Source organism: Bombina bombina, chromosome 9 (genome assembly GCF_027579735.1).
Source record: "Bombina bombina isolate aBomBom1 chromosome 9, aBomBom1.pri, whole genome shotgun sequence".
NCBI classification, from domain to species: domain Eukaryota; kingdom Metazoa; phylum Chordata; class Amphibia; order Anura; family Bombinatoridae; genus Bombina; species Bombina bombina.
In genome coordinates, this window is record NC_069507.1 from 122927299 (window position 1) to 122941093 (window position 13795).

Sequence of the window (13795 nt, forward strand, 5' to 3'; positions counted from 1 at the left end):
CTAAGAACTGGACACCAGCAGACCAGAATTTCTCCGTCGCCACACTGTCAGGAATGCGGAAATGGAGCCCAAAAACATGACCACGTCCGGTCACCAGGTGAACCGTATAGTCCAAAAAAAGCACGCCCAACCGTAAGGCCGTTAAATGCCGTTATGTTCCACAAGCCATGAGCCGAAATAACACTACACATAAGCAGGTTGAATCATGTAACACACATGATTTAAAAAACCCTGTTCAATAACCCCCCCTCAGGAGATATTAACCCTTGATTCCAAGACAAAAAAGGCGCCTCACTGAGACCCTGTGTGATAAGTTAGTCCCGCGAGGTGGTAGCACCTCGGGAAAACATCTGTAATACATTACATTTCATGAAGTAAAATGAAACGATCTTACTGGAATCTACACTGTGAAACAGGAACATGGCCCTTCAAGTGTGAGAGATAGTAGCATCGCTTCTGCCATGGACTTGAGAGAAGAAAGCAGGCAGCGAAACTCGTCAACGCCTATTGCTTGTTGAGCTGTTAATATGAATCGGGATGGGTTCGCAGAAAGACTCTTACTGCATCTCCGGACTCTAGTCCTGTCAGCCTTTCAGTGAAAGCATGGATGAAAGTTACTTAAAACTCCAGCCCCATGCTGAAGAGTACTACCCTCCATAAGAGACTAATCTAAAACTTCTGATCACTTCTCTGCCTACCTCCTGGGACGAAAGGCAAAGAATGACTGGGGGATGAGGGAAGTGGGAGGAGTATTTAAGCCTTTGGCTGTGGTGTCTTTGCTGCCTTCTGGTGGCCAGGTTCCGAATTCCCAAAAGTAATAAATGCAGCTGTGGACTCTTTCCATTTATGAAAAGGAGTAAAAGCCAATAATGAGGAGAAGGAAAAAGGATGTGCTAAACACTCTCGCCACCATGAAAGAAATTAATTTATCATCAGGTAAGAATAAATTATGTTTTCTTTCATATAGGTGGCGAGAGTCCACAAACTGTATGTATGGGACATAATACGTCCACGAGTAACAAAAAAAAAAAGGTATGCAGAGAAGACCAAGTGGCTGTGTTGCTAATTTGATCAACTGAAGCCTCATTCTTGAAATCTCAAGATGTGTCAACCAATCTAGTAGAATGACCAGTAATTCTCTGTGGCGGAGACTGATCTGCCTCCAAGTAAGCTCTGTGAATCATAAGTTTTAACCAAGAGGCTAAAGAAATTGCAGAGGCCTTCTGGCCTTTCTTATGACCAGAAAAAAGAACTAGAAGTCTGTCTGAAATCCTTAGTAGCATCAACAAAATATTTCAATGCTCTAACAAAATCCGAAGAATGTAAAGATTTTTCAGTAGCATTTTTTGGATTAGGACACAATGAGGGAACAACAATTTCCCTATACATGTTGTGTGAGGAAATACCTTTAGGAAGAAATTTAAATGTAGCCTGCAAAATAGCTTTATCTTGATGACAAATCAGGTAAGGAAACTTACAGGAGAGAGCAGACAATTCAGAAACTCTTCTAGCAGAAAAGATAGCCAAAAGAAACAAGTAGTTTAATGTCCAATGTATGCATAGGTTCAAAAAGAGGAGCCTGTAAAACTTTTAATACTAGGTTAAGACTCTAAGGAGGAGAAATAGGCCTAATAACAGAAAGAGCAGATCCTGTGACGAAAAGCAAAGAATGACTGGGATATGAGGTAAGAAGGGGGAGTATTTAAGCCTTTGGCTGGGGGTGTCTTTGCCTCCTCCTGGTGGCCAGGTTCAGGTTCCCAACAGTAAGGAATGATACCGTGGACTCTCCTCATATTAAGAAGGAAAATGCTGGTTGGTAGGTTTAAGTGTGTTTACAGATTTACGAGCGCTATAATTCCAGCACTTACACTTGCTGGTTTTTATTTTTCCCTGGTAAGACTGGGCTTAGATTTAAACTGCAGTATATTATCTACTCATATATAACTTAACATCACCGTTATTATATTAGCTGGATAACAGCAAACAGCAGGCATACTTTAGATGATTGGTACAATCCTTACCTATGAAGGTGGTAGTATATTACTACAACCTAGCTATTCTTATATGTACAGCCATATTTAAGGTCCTATTTATTATATATAAGGGAACTGCATGCTACTAGAAATTTTGTAGGAGGATATTTGATCTATAGAAACTTATACTGTTAGCGGTCTTATTTACCGTAACTGTTTCATAACTGCTCCATATTGACCCTGGGATGATTACTTAAAGGGACAGTCTAGACCTAATACTTATTGTAAAATACCAGACAAGCATCTTGCAATGAGTCCCACTTCTATGAGCTTGTAAGAAGTACATGAAACTTTTAAATAATCATTGTTTGTTTGCAACTGAAAATGGCCACCAAGCTCCACCCACAGCTTTCTTCTTGTTCAGTTAGCTTTTTTCTTGTATGACAGTTAAGTAGTGCATGTTTAATATTTTTCAGTTAGCTATTTCAAATTGCACTTGTGCAGTGTCTTTTTTCTCAGCCAGAAATGCAAAGGACATTTATTGCAAACGGACCGGCAAAATTCCTGCAAATAGTGATAGTTTTTGTGGCTTTCTGTTTGCTTTTTAATTGTGAAGTTTTTCTACTGGAAGTGATAATTAAAATAAAAAAAATCTTTATATGTTCTTGTGGTAAAAAAAATATTTTATTCAGTTATTAAATTACGTTATAGTTTATAAAGTCTAATAATGTTTCGCTTCTCATTACTTATGAATGTTATAAACCACCGTTGTCCTGATCTCATGGTCTGTGCAGGCAGACACATTTCTGCACCTTCACCACATATAGGACCAGATTATGAGTGGAGCGCTATTGTTTTTGCTCATTCGATATTGTGTGTTCGCACTCATTTGCACGCAAGTTAAACTGTGCTTGAATTAAAATTTTAAAGTAAAAGATAACACTTGAGGGCAATTACGATTTATGCTAGAATGATTACTGCGGCCTCAGAAGTCTGGTTAACTGTTTCGCAAAACTAAAAAGTTGCACAAAACACATACAAATTACATTACAGAGTACATTTACACTAATAACACCATCTGATAAAAATGATTCACAAAAAATATTGTATAAAAGTTATAAGGGCTCAAAGAAATTAGGATTTAGGTGTCAGAAAAAAAAAGGCAGGCAAATGGCTTTAACATAGACATACATACTTGTTTAAATATTTATATATATTTATATATATATATATATATATATATATATATATATATATATATATATATATGTGTATATATAGGTAATAAAAGACTTGTACTCACTGGTCTTATATCAAAACACGCTTTACTGTGACGTTTCGGAGATAAAAAATCCCCTTCCTGAGTGTAATGGCAACTCAAACAATTTATAGAGCAAACAAAACAAAACAATAGCCCCTCCCCCCAAATTGAGACCAAAAAACTGCCAAACAGCAGTCATGGAAACCACCTAAACAAAATAATGTAAACAATAGTGACATTGCAATGGTTGATCATTTAAAATATGCTCATTCATAAAATGAGTGGTGATAAAGAACGGTGGTGATAAAGTGACACAGTATAAAAACCTATAATAGCCAAACAACCAGATAAATAATGAGCCATTGTGGCTTAATTTATGACAATATTAAAAAATTGTGGCTTACAATGTGTACTGACTAATAATAGCGTAATGCTTAAAATACTCAACTAATACAGCCCCTCTGTTTATTTCATATATGTGGGACTCCATATGGTATACAATACTGAGAGAGGATCTGAAGCTTAATTGAGAATCCTACCTTTTCCTATAAGCAGTACAGTTATGTGATCTGGGAACCGCCAAAGCCCTGACCACGCCAACACCGAAACCGGAAGTGAGGAGGGGAGTGTAGAGCAAGCACATTGTGACGTCACCGGGTGTATCGCACATAGAGGCCGGAGTGGCGCTGTTAGGGAACCATGGCAACCGATGTAAACATCCCGGTTGAGCATAACACACTTCTGTCCTATATGCCTCATAGACTTGCAAACACAGGCTCGCAAACTAGTGAAGGAATACCCAGTGAGCTGCTATATGAAATAAACGTCCAACTAAATCCCATCTATTAATGCATGTAACAATAAATGCATGATAAAACTAGCACAGTGAGTGAAAAACCGGCAATGGCTTAATTCATAACCTGACACAAAAGAAAAGTAATCTGTCATGTGCATTAAGGGTGCAAATTTATAGGGAAGACATAAACACCCACATATCTTAAGTAAGTGAATAGAGAGAAACTACGTCTCATATACTTCTAAACCTTGGGATGATTAAAAGTGAAACAGACAAACAAAACAAAAAAGACAGAAAGGTAGGGTACCAGGAGGTTGGCGGCTCCCATGAACACAACAACTATACCATAACAGTAGGCTGAATAACCATGAAATACAGTATACCCACATATATAATGGACAATAAACATGTTTCATCAATTAATATATATTATTTTAATACATTAATGGATCATAGCTCTCATTATGACAGAAAAAATGGAAAGCAGATCCCACTATAGTGTTGGACATCTCAGGAAGTGCATGGTGGACCATTGTTTTATAAAAAACAATGCCAATCCACAAAAGTGTTTAATCCATTGGGTTGCACCGTATTTAACCGGTGTATCCACCTCGCTTCTGTTTATAGAAGAATTTTATTCCGGTCACCACCACGTCTCAGTGGGGGAATATGATCAATAAGAACAAAGCGCAGATCGTTCACTGTGTGGCCAGCCTCTAAAAAGTGTCTTGCCACCGGTTGATCACTTGACCCTCTCTTCAGCGCTGTCCTTATGGCTGATCTGTGATTCGCAAATCTGATCCTGGCATCGTCAGTCGTTTTTCCGACGTAAAAACGTCCACAACAGCAGTTAAGGAGGTATACCACATGTGTAGTGGTACATGTGATGAAGTGTCTGATTTTAAACCTCCTATTGGTGTGGGGATGGCAGAACGTCATGCCTGGTATCATAGCGCTACATGTTGTACAGCCCGTACATCTATAACAGCCATTCTTCTTATTCTGCTGTAGCCAATTGGATGGAGTATAGCAATGAGCCGGATCATTCTTCATCAGAGTATCCTTAAGATTTTTATTTCTTTTATAACCCACTCTGGGATGGCCCCACTGTGTAAATGGGAGAGTGGGGTCACTCTTGATGATGTGCCAATGTTGATCCAGGCTTGCACCTAACTTGCTTATAAGTGGGGCTGTAGGCAGTGGTGAAGGTCAATCTATTTGTGTCCTTCTTGCTGTTCTTCTCTATACTGCTCTTAAGTCCCAAATCAGTGACCATTTGCACGTTCTGATCAACCAATCGTGGATTGTACCCCCACTGTTTGAATTTATCCGCCATCTCTACTAGTTGTTCCAACTTCAACTCAGGTTCACTGTTATTTCTTGTTACCCTCAATAGTTGGGCTTTTGGTATGGCTTTTAGTAGACTGATAGGATGGTTACTGCCAGCGTGGAGCAGTGAGTTCGGTCCGTTGGTTTGCAGAACAAAGATGTTCCCAGGTGTGGTTGGCCTTTTTTGAAAATTCTCAGATCAAGAAAATCGATTGTTGTTTCTTGGATGTTAAGTTTAAATTTCACAGGATTCTCCAAGTTGTTCAACTGGTCAAACCAACTCTGTAGGGCCTCAGCAGTACCGTTGCAAACAATAAAGAGGTCGTCTATATAACGACGGTAGAACCTTACCTCAGGTTTGTCATAAATACCCATGATTGCTGTTTCGTATTTGTCCATAAACAAATTTGCCAGGGATGGGGCCACATTTGACCCCATAGCAGTTCCTGCTATTTGTTGATAGAATGAGTTCTCAAAACTGAAGTAGTTTAGACGCAGGCTTAAATCCAACAGTCGTATAAGGAAATCCCTAAGGGGACCTACATAGGGGTAACGATCCAATGCCTCCGAGACACAGAGTTTCCTACTCTCATGGGGAATTATCGTAAAAAGGCTGTTGACATCAGCCGTGGCTAAAATCCACGAATCCTCCACCTCTAATTCCCTCAGTTCAAGAATTAACTGAGAAGAATCACGAAGGTAGGACCGAATATTCTTCACCAATGGTTGTAGAAAGTGGTCCACGAACACCGCCAATCTGGATGTGATGGAGTTCCTTGCAGAGACAATTGGTCTCCTAGGTGGTGACACCATTTTTGGTAATGTGTAGAGGATGGGGCAAGAAGGAAAATCTACTAGCAAATATTTTTTGATATTGTCATCGATCCAACCAGCTGTGAAGCCCTGTATTACCACTTCTTTAATAATTACCATAAACTCAGATGTAGGGTCACGTAATGGTAAATAGGTGGTATGGTCACTCAATTGCTGTAGTATTTCGCTCTGGTAATAAGCGTAGTCAAGAATCACGACCGCTCCTCCCTTGTCCGCCGTCCTGATCACAATTTGTGAATCAGATATTAGAGCTTGTTTTTCTTCCTCTGTCAAATTATTACGATATTTCACTTGTTCCATTTGTGTGATGTCCTGAGACACCAGTCGCATGTATGTTTTGATGCTTGAATTCTGACTATGCTGGTCAAAGGAACTTTTAATTTTGAACAGAGGATCATCAGACTGGACTTGTGTGGTTGTGTCTTGAAAGAATTCTTTAAGTCTCAAGGATTGTTGAAATTTTTGACAGTCAATAAACACATCAAACTCGTCCACGCTACGAGTTGGAACAAAGTTCAAACCTTTATTTAGAAGGGACACTTCAGCGGTTGTCATAGACCGACTGCTGATATTCACCACTAAGTCGGTCATAGGTCCAATGGTGTTCGTTACCTTGGAGGGAGTGGTGTTTTTTTCTCGCCACCCGCCCCTCCGTATGTGTGTGTGTGTGTGTGTATATATATATATATATATATATATATATATATATATATATATGTGTGTGTGTGTGTGTATATATGTATATGCATGTATATATGTAAAAAAAATATTTTAACCCCTAATCTGCCGAACCGGACATCGCCAACACTATAATAAATATATTAACCCCTAAACCGCCGCACTCCCGTATCGCAAACACTATTTAAATATTATTAACCCCTAATCTGCTGGCCCTAACATCGCCGCCACCTACCTACATTTATTAACCCCTAATCTGCCGCCCCCAACGTCGCCGCCACTATAATAAAGTTATTAACCCCTAAACCTAAGTCTAACCCTAATACCCCCTAACTTAAATATAATTTAAATAAATCTAAATAAAATAACTACAATTAACTAAATTATTCCTATTTAAAACTAAATACTTACCTGTAAAATATACCCTAAGCTAGCTACAATATAACTAATAGTTACATTGTAGCTATCTTAGGGTTTATTTTAATTTTACAGGTAACTTTGTATTTAGTTTAACTAGGTACAATAGTTATTAACTATTTAATAACTACCTAGTTAAAATAAAGACAAATTTACCTGTAAAAAAAAACCTAACCTAAGTTACAATTACACCTAACACTACACTACAATTAAATTAATTACCTAAATTAAATACAATTAATTACAATTAAATAAAATTATCTAAAGTACAAAAAAAACAAACACAAAATTACAGAAAAGAATAAAGAAATTACAAGATTTTTAAACTAATTACACCTAACAAAAAAAAACCCAAAATAAAAAAGCCCTACCCTACACTAAATTACAAATAGCCCTTAAAAGGGCCTTTTGCGGTGCATTGCCCCAAAGTAATCAGCTCTTTTACCTGAAACAAAAACTAAAACCCCCCCAACATTAAAACCCACCACCCACACAACCAACCCTACTCTAAAACCCACCCAATCCCCCCTTAAAAAAACCTAACACTAACCCCCTGAAGATCACCTTACCGGGAGACTTCTTCACCCAACCAAGCCGAAGTCCTCAACGAAGCCGGGAGAAGTCTTCTTCCAAGCCGGGCAAAGTGGTCCTCCAGACGGGCAGAAGTCTTCATCCAGACGGCATCTTCTATCTTCATCCATCCGGCGCGGAGCGGGTCCTTCTTCAAGACATCCGATGTGGAGCATCCTCTTCAAACAACGGCTAAACACAGAATGAAGGTTCCATTAAATGATGTCATCCAAGGTTCCTGTAAATGACGTCATCCAATCAGCCAATAGGATTGAACTGGCATTCTATTGGCTGATTGCAACAGCCAATAGAATGCCAGTTCAATCCTATTGGCTGATTGGATCAGCCAATAGGATTTTTTCTACCTTAATTCCGATATTAGAATTCTATCAGCCAATCTGAATTGAAGGGACGCCATCTTGGATGACGTAATTTAAAGGAACCTTCATTCTGTGTTTAGCCGTGGAAAGAAGAGGATGCTCCGCGTTGGATGTCTTGAAGATGGACCCACTCCGCGCCGGATGGATGAAGATAGAAGATGCCGTCTGGATGAAGACTTCTGCCCAATCTGGAGGACCACTTCGCCCGGCTTGGATGAAGACTTCGGCCCGGTTGGGTGAAGACGTCTCCCGGTAAGGTGATCTTCAAGGGGTTAGTGTTAGGTTTTTTTAAGGGGGGATTGGGTGGGTTTTAGAATAGGGTTGGTTGTGTGGGTGGTGGGTTTTAATGTTGGGGGGGGGGGGATTGTAATTTTTTTTTCAGGTAAAAGAGCTGATTACTTTGGGGAAATGCCCCGCAAAAGGCCCTAAGGGCTATTTGTAATTTAGTGTAGGGTAGGGCTTTTTTATTTGGGGGGGGGGGGCTTTTTATTTTGTTAGGGGGATTAGATTAGGTGTAATTAGTTTAAAAATCTTGTAAGTCAGTATCTGCAAAAGATGACCCCACAAGATGATGTGGAAGCTTACCTCCTTGCTTTTGAAAAGACAGCTACTAGGGAGCAGTGGCCACATGCAAAGTGGGCTGGAATCCTTGCAACATTTCTCTTAGGAGAGGCCCAAAGGGCTCACTTTGATCTGGAAGAGGAGGAAGCAAATGACCATGACAGGCTTAAAGCAGAAATTCTGGCCAGGGCTGGTATATCCCCTGCAGTGTATGCCCAGAGATATCACAATATATCAAGAGCCCAGTTGTTTGACTTGATACATTTGGCAAAGAAATGGCTGACCCCAGAAAACTCTACACCAGCACAAATTATCAAATTATAGAGACCTTGGTGTTGGACCGGTTTGTGTGAGCTTTACCAAATGGACTACTCCAGTGGGTGTGGCAGGGTAACCCCACTACCTATGATGAGATGGTGGCTATGGTGGAGCGTTATACTGCCGTGAACGACCTTAAAGGGATACTTAACCCAATTTTTTTCTTTCATGATTCAGATAGAGCATGCAATTTTAAGCAACTTTCTAATTTACTACTATGATCAAATTTTCTTCGTTCTCTTGCTATCTTTATCTGAAAAAGAAGGCATCTAAGCTAAGGAGCCAGCAAATGTTTGGTTCAGCACCATGGACAGAACTTGTTTATTGGTGCTGTCCAATCAACAAGGACAACCCAGGTTGTTCACCAAAAATGGGCTGGCATCTAAACTTACATTCTTGCTTTTCAAATAAACATACGAAGAGCATGAAGAAAATTTGATAATAGGAGAAAATTAGAAAAGTTGCTTAAAATTGCCTGCGCTATCTGAATCACGAAAGAAAAAATTTGGGTTCAGTGTCCCTTTAAATCTTCTTCTCCACCTGCAAGAAGCCCAAAGGTGAAACACCTGGATCTAAAGGACTGGAGAACTAGTGGACCTCAGAAAATGGTAAACTGGACCAGACGACCTAAAGGAACTCAATTTGGCTCAAAGAATAATGAGCCCCAGAAAGAACTGCAGAATGACACTGTTCCAATTACCTGTTATGAGTGTGGGCAATTAGGACACAACAAAGCTCATTGTCCACAACTGCAGGAAGCCATGGAATGTAAATATGCTACTGTAGATAAAAACTTTTGTGGCCTTGTGTGTTTAATAGGGAAAGAAGTGGAAACAAGTGTTTTCAGTGTATGTGTACAGCTAAATGGAAAGGCTATACTGGCCCTAGTAGACTCAGGCAGCGATATTAATTTAGTTTCTGAGAGTCTAGTCACACCTTTAGAAGTACTACCTGGGAAAAACAATTTATGTAAGAACTTACCTGATAAATTAATTTCTTTCATATTGGCAAGAGTCCATGAGCTAGTGACGTATGGGATATACAATCCTACCAGGAGGGGCAAAGTTTCCCAAACCTCAAAATGCCTATAAATGCACCCCTCACCACACCCACAATTCAGTTTAACGAATAGCCAAGTAGTGGAGTGATAAAGAAAGGAGTAAAAAGCATCAACAAAGGAATTTGGAAATAATTGTGCTTTATACAAAAAATCATAACCACCATAAAAAGGGTGGGCCTCATGGACTCTTGCCAATATGAAAGAAATGAATTTATCAGGTAAGTTCTTACATAAATTATGTTTTCTTTCATGTAATTGGCAAGAGTCCATGTGGAACTCCACGCAAGAGTCACTAGAGAGGGAGGGATAAAAATAAAAACAGTCATTTTCCGCTGAAAAAATAATCCACAACCCAAAATATAACTTTAATCTTTAAATGACAAGAAAAACTTAAAACATCAGCAAAAGAATCAAACTGAAACAGCTGCTTGAAGAACGGTTCTACCAAAAACTGCTTCTGAAGAAGCAAATACATCAAATTGGTAGAATTTAGTAAATGTATGCAAAGAGGACCAAGTTGCTGCTTTGCAAATCTGATCAACTGAAGCTTCATTCTTAAAAGCCCACGAAGTGGAGACTGATCTAGTAGAATGAGCTGTAATTCTCTGAGGAGGGGCTTACCCGACTCCAAATAAGCTTGATGAATCAAAAGCTTTAACCAAGAAGCCAAGGAAATAGCAGAAGCCTTCTGACCTTTTCTAGGACCAGAAAATAAAACAAATAGACTGGAAGTCTTCCTGAAATCTTTAGTAGCTTCAACATAATATTTCAAAGCTCTTACCATATCCAAAGAATGTAAGGCTCTTTCCAAAGAATTCTTAGGATTAGAACACAAGGGAGGAACAACAATTTCTCTACTAATGTTGTTAGAATTCACAACCTTAGGTAAAAATTGAAATGAAGTCCGCAAAACCGCCTTATCCTGATGAAAAATCAGAAAAGGAGACTCACAAGAAAGAGCACATAGCTCAGAAACTCTTCTAGCAGAAGAGATAGCCAAAAGGAACAACACTTTCCAAGAAAGTAGTTTAATGTCCAAAGAATGCAAAGGCTCAAATGGAGGAGCCTGTAATGCCTTCAAAACCAAATTAAGACTCCAAGGAGGAGAAATTGATTTAATGACGGCTTAATACGAACTAAAGCCTGTACAAAACAGTGAATATCAGGAAGTTTAGCAATCTTTCTGTGAAATAAAACAGAAAGAGCAGAGATTTGTCCCTTCAAGGAACTTGCAGACAAACCCTTATCCAAACCATAATGAAGAAACTGTAAAATTCTTGGGATTCTAAAAGAATGCCAAGAGAATTTATGAGAAGAACACCATGAAATGTAGGTCTTCCAAACTAGATAATAAATCTTTCTAGAAACAGATTTACGAGCTTGTAACATAGTATTAATCACTGAGTCAGAGAAACCTCTATGACTTAGTACTAAGCGTTCAATTTCCATACCTTCAAATTTAATGATTTGAGATCCTGATGGAAAAACAGACCTTGAGACAGTAGGTCCAGCCTTAACGGAAGTGGCCAAGGTTGGCAACTGGACATCCGAACAAGATCCGCATACCAAAACCTGTGTGGCCATGCTGGAGCCACTAGCAACACAAACGATTGTTCCATGATGATTTTGGAGATCACTCTTGGAAGAAGAACTAGAGGCGGGAAAATGTAAGCAGGATGATAACACCAAGGAAGTGTCAGCGCATCCACTGCTTCCGCCTGAACATCTCTGGACCTGGGAAGTTTCTTGTTTAAATGAGAGGCCATGAGATCTATCTCTGGAAGACCCCACATCTGAACAATCTGAGAAAACACATCTGGATGGAGAGACCACTCCCCTGGATGTAAAGTCTGACGGCTGAGATAATCCGCCTCCCAATTGTCTACACCTGGGATATGCAACGCAGAGATTAGACAGGAGCTGGATTCCGGCCAAGCAGGTATCCGAGATACTTCTTTCATAGCTTGGGGACTGTGAGTCCCACCCTGATGATTGACATATGCCACAGTTGTGATATTGTCTGTCTGAAAGCAAATGAACGATTCTCTCTTCAACAGAGGCCAAAACTGAAGAGCTCTGAGAATTGCACGGAGTTCTAAAATATTGATTGGTAATCTCGCCTCTTGAGATTTCCAAACCCCTTGTGCTGTCAGAGATCCCCAAACAGCTCCCCAACCTGAAAGACTTGCATTTGTAGGGATCACAGTCCAGGTTGGCCGAACAAAGGAAGCCCCTTGAACTAAACGCTGGTGATTTAACTACCACGTCAGAGTGTCGAACATTGGGATTTAAGGATATTAACTGTGATATCTTTGTATAATCCCTGCACCATTGACTCAGCATACAAAGCTGAAGAGGTCTCATGTGAAAACGAGCATAAGGAATTGCGTCCGATGCTGCAGTCATGAGGCCTAAAACTTCCATGCACATAGCCACTGAAGGAAATGACTGAGACTGAAGGTGCCGACAGGCTGAAACCGATTTCAATTAGGAGATAGAATCAGCGCTTATTTCAACCTAAGCCAAATACAGAGACGGTCCCTCTCAAAAAGACCCAAAGAAAGAAGTTAGAATTAGAGAATAGTATTGGCGCTTACAGCTAAGGTTGGGTGATCAGAATAAATGAGTAATTCTCAGTTTATATTTAAGGTTGTTTCTAAGGATGCTGGTGAATACCAAAGGGCAATAAAGGAGATATTTATTAAAAAAAACAATGGTCAGATTCCTTTTAAAATAATACACATTTAATCACACTATTTATAAAATACAATAAGTAGTGCGGTAACAGAATCCTTAAAGTTTAAAAGCACAGGTGTACCATAAAAATATAAACATATATATATATATATATAGTGTAGTGTAATGGAAGAATTATAAATAACTACCTAACTCTAAGGATGAGCTCGATAAAGCAGATTACAATAGGTAGGTTAAGTTAGATACGTTAATCCTATACACTGAAAAAGCAACTGTGTCACTAAGCAAATCCTTGAACAAAATCAAGGAGTTAAAATAAGTGTAGGTATCTAGGCTCTGAGTTAGAGATAAATAATCTACTTCTACTCTTAGGGTTGTTAAAATTATGTAAGGACTCCAAGTAATGTGAAAAGTACCGATAACAATCAGGATAATAAAAAGAAGAAATATATAGGTAAATAAAATACAGAGAAAGCTGTCTATCTGGACGTCCAGTTTTAGCAAAATCACAATGTATAATTAAAATACAGTAAGAAAATAACTTTAAAACCTAATAGACAACAGATATCTATTAGACAAATAAACCGTTATGATAGGAAATTGCAATGAGTAATGTCCAATATTTCCTAGAGATATTGCATTGATGGTAGTAATTAGGAATGTTACACTCTCATATGAGGTTGATCTTGCTCTTGCGAGTATTGGATCACACTATCATATGAGAGGGGTACCTTCAAGTTGCCGGCTGAGTATCCGTGTGGAGCGGTAGCTACCAGGAGATGTCTACTCCTGTCTGTAGTCCAAGTGCTGTCGGGTGATTCCCTTTGTCTTGGCTGATATTCTCTGGGTCCTTGGTACAGTCCCAAAAGCTTGCTCTGCCGCTGTCCTTTTAGCCTTCAAGCGCGGCACACGTAGCAGGCA

The 13795-nt window shown here is 39.3% G+C and overlaps 1 protein-coding gene across 1 annotated transcript in view; it reads right to left on the minus strand.

The window, feature by feature from the left end:
• Positions 1–13795, minus strand: part of ZDHHC5 (zinc finger DHHC-type palmitoyltransferase 5) — a 652209-nt gene that overhangs the window by 62765 nt on the left and 575649 nt on the right. The gene's annotated exons all lie outside the window — the stretch shown is intronic.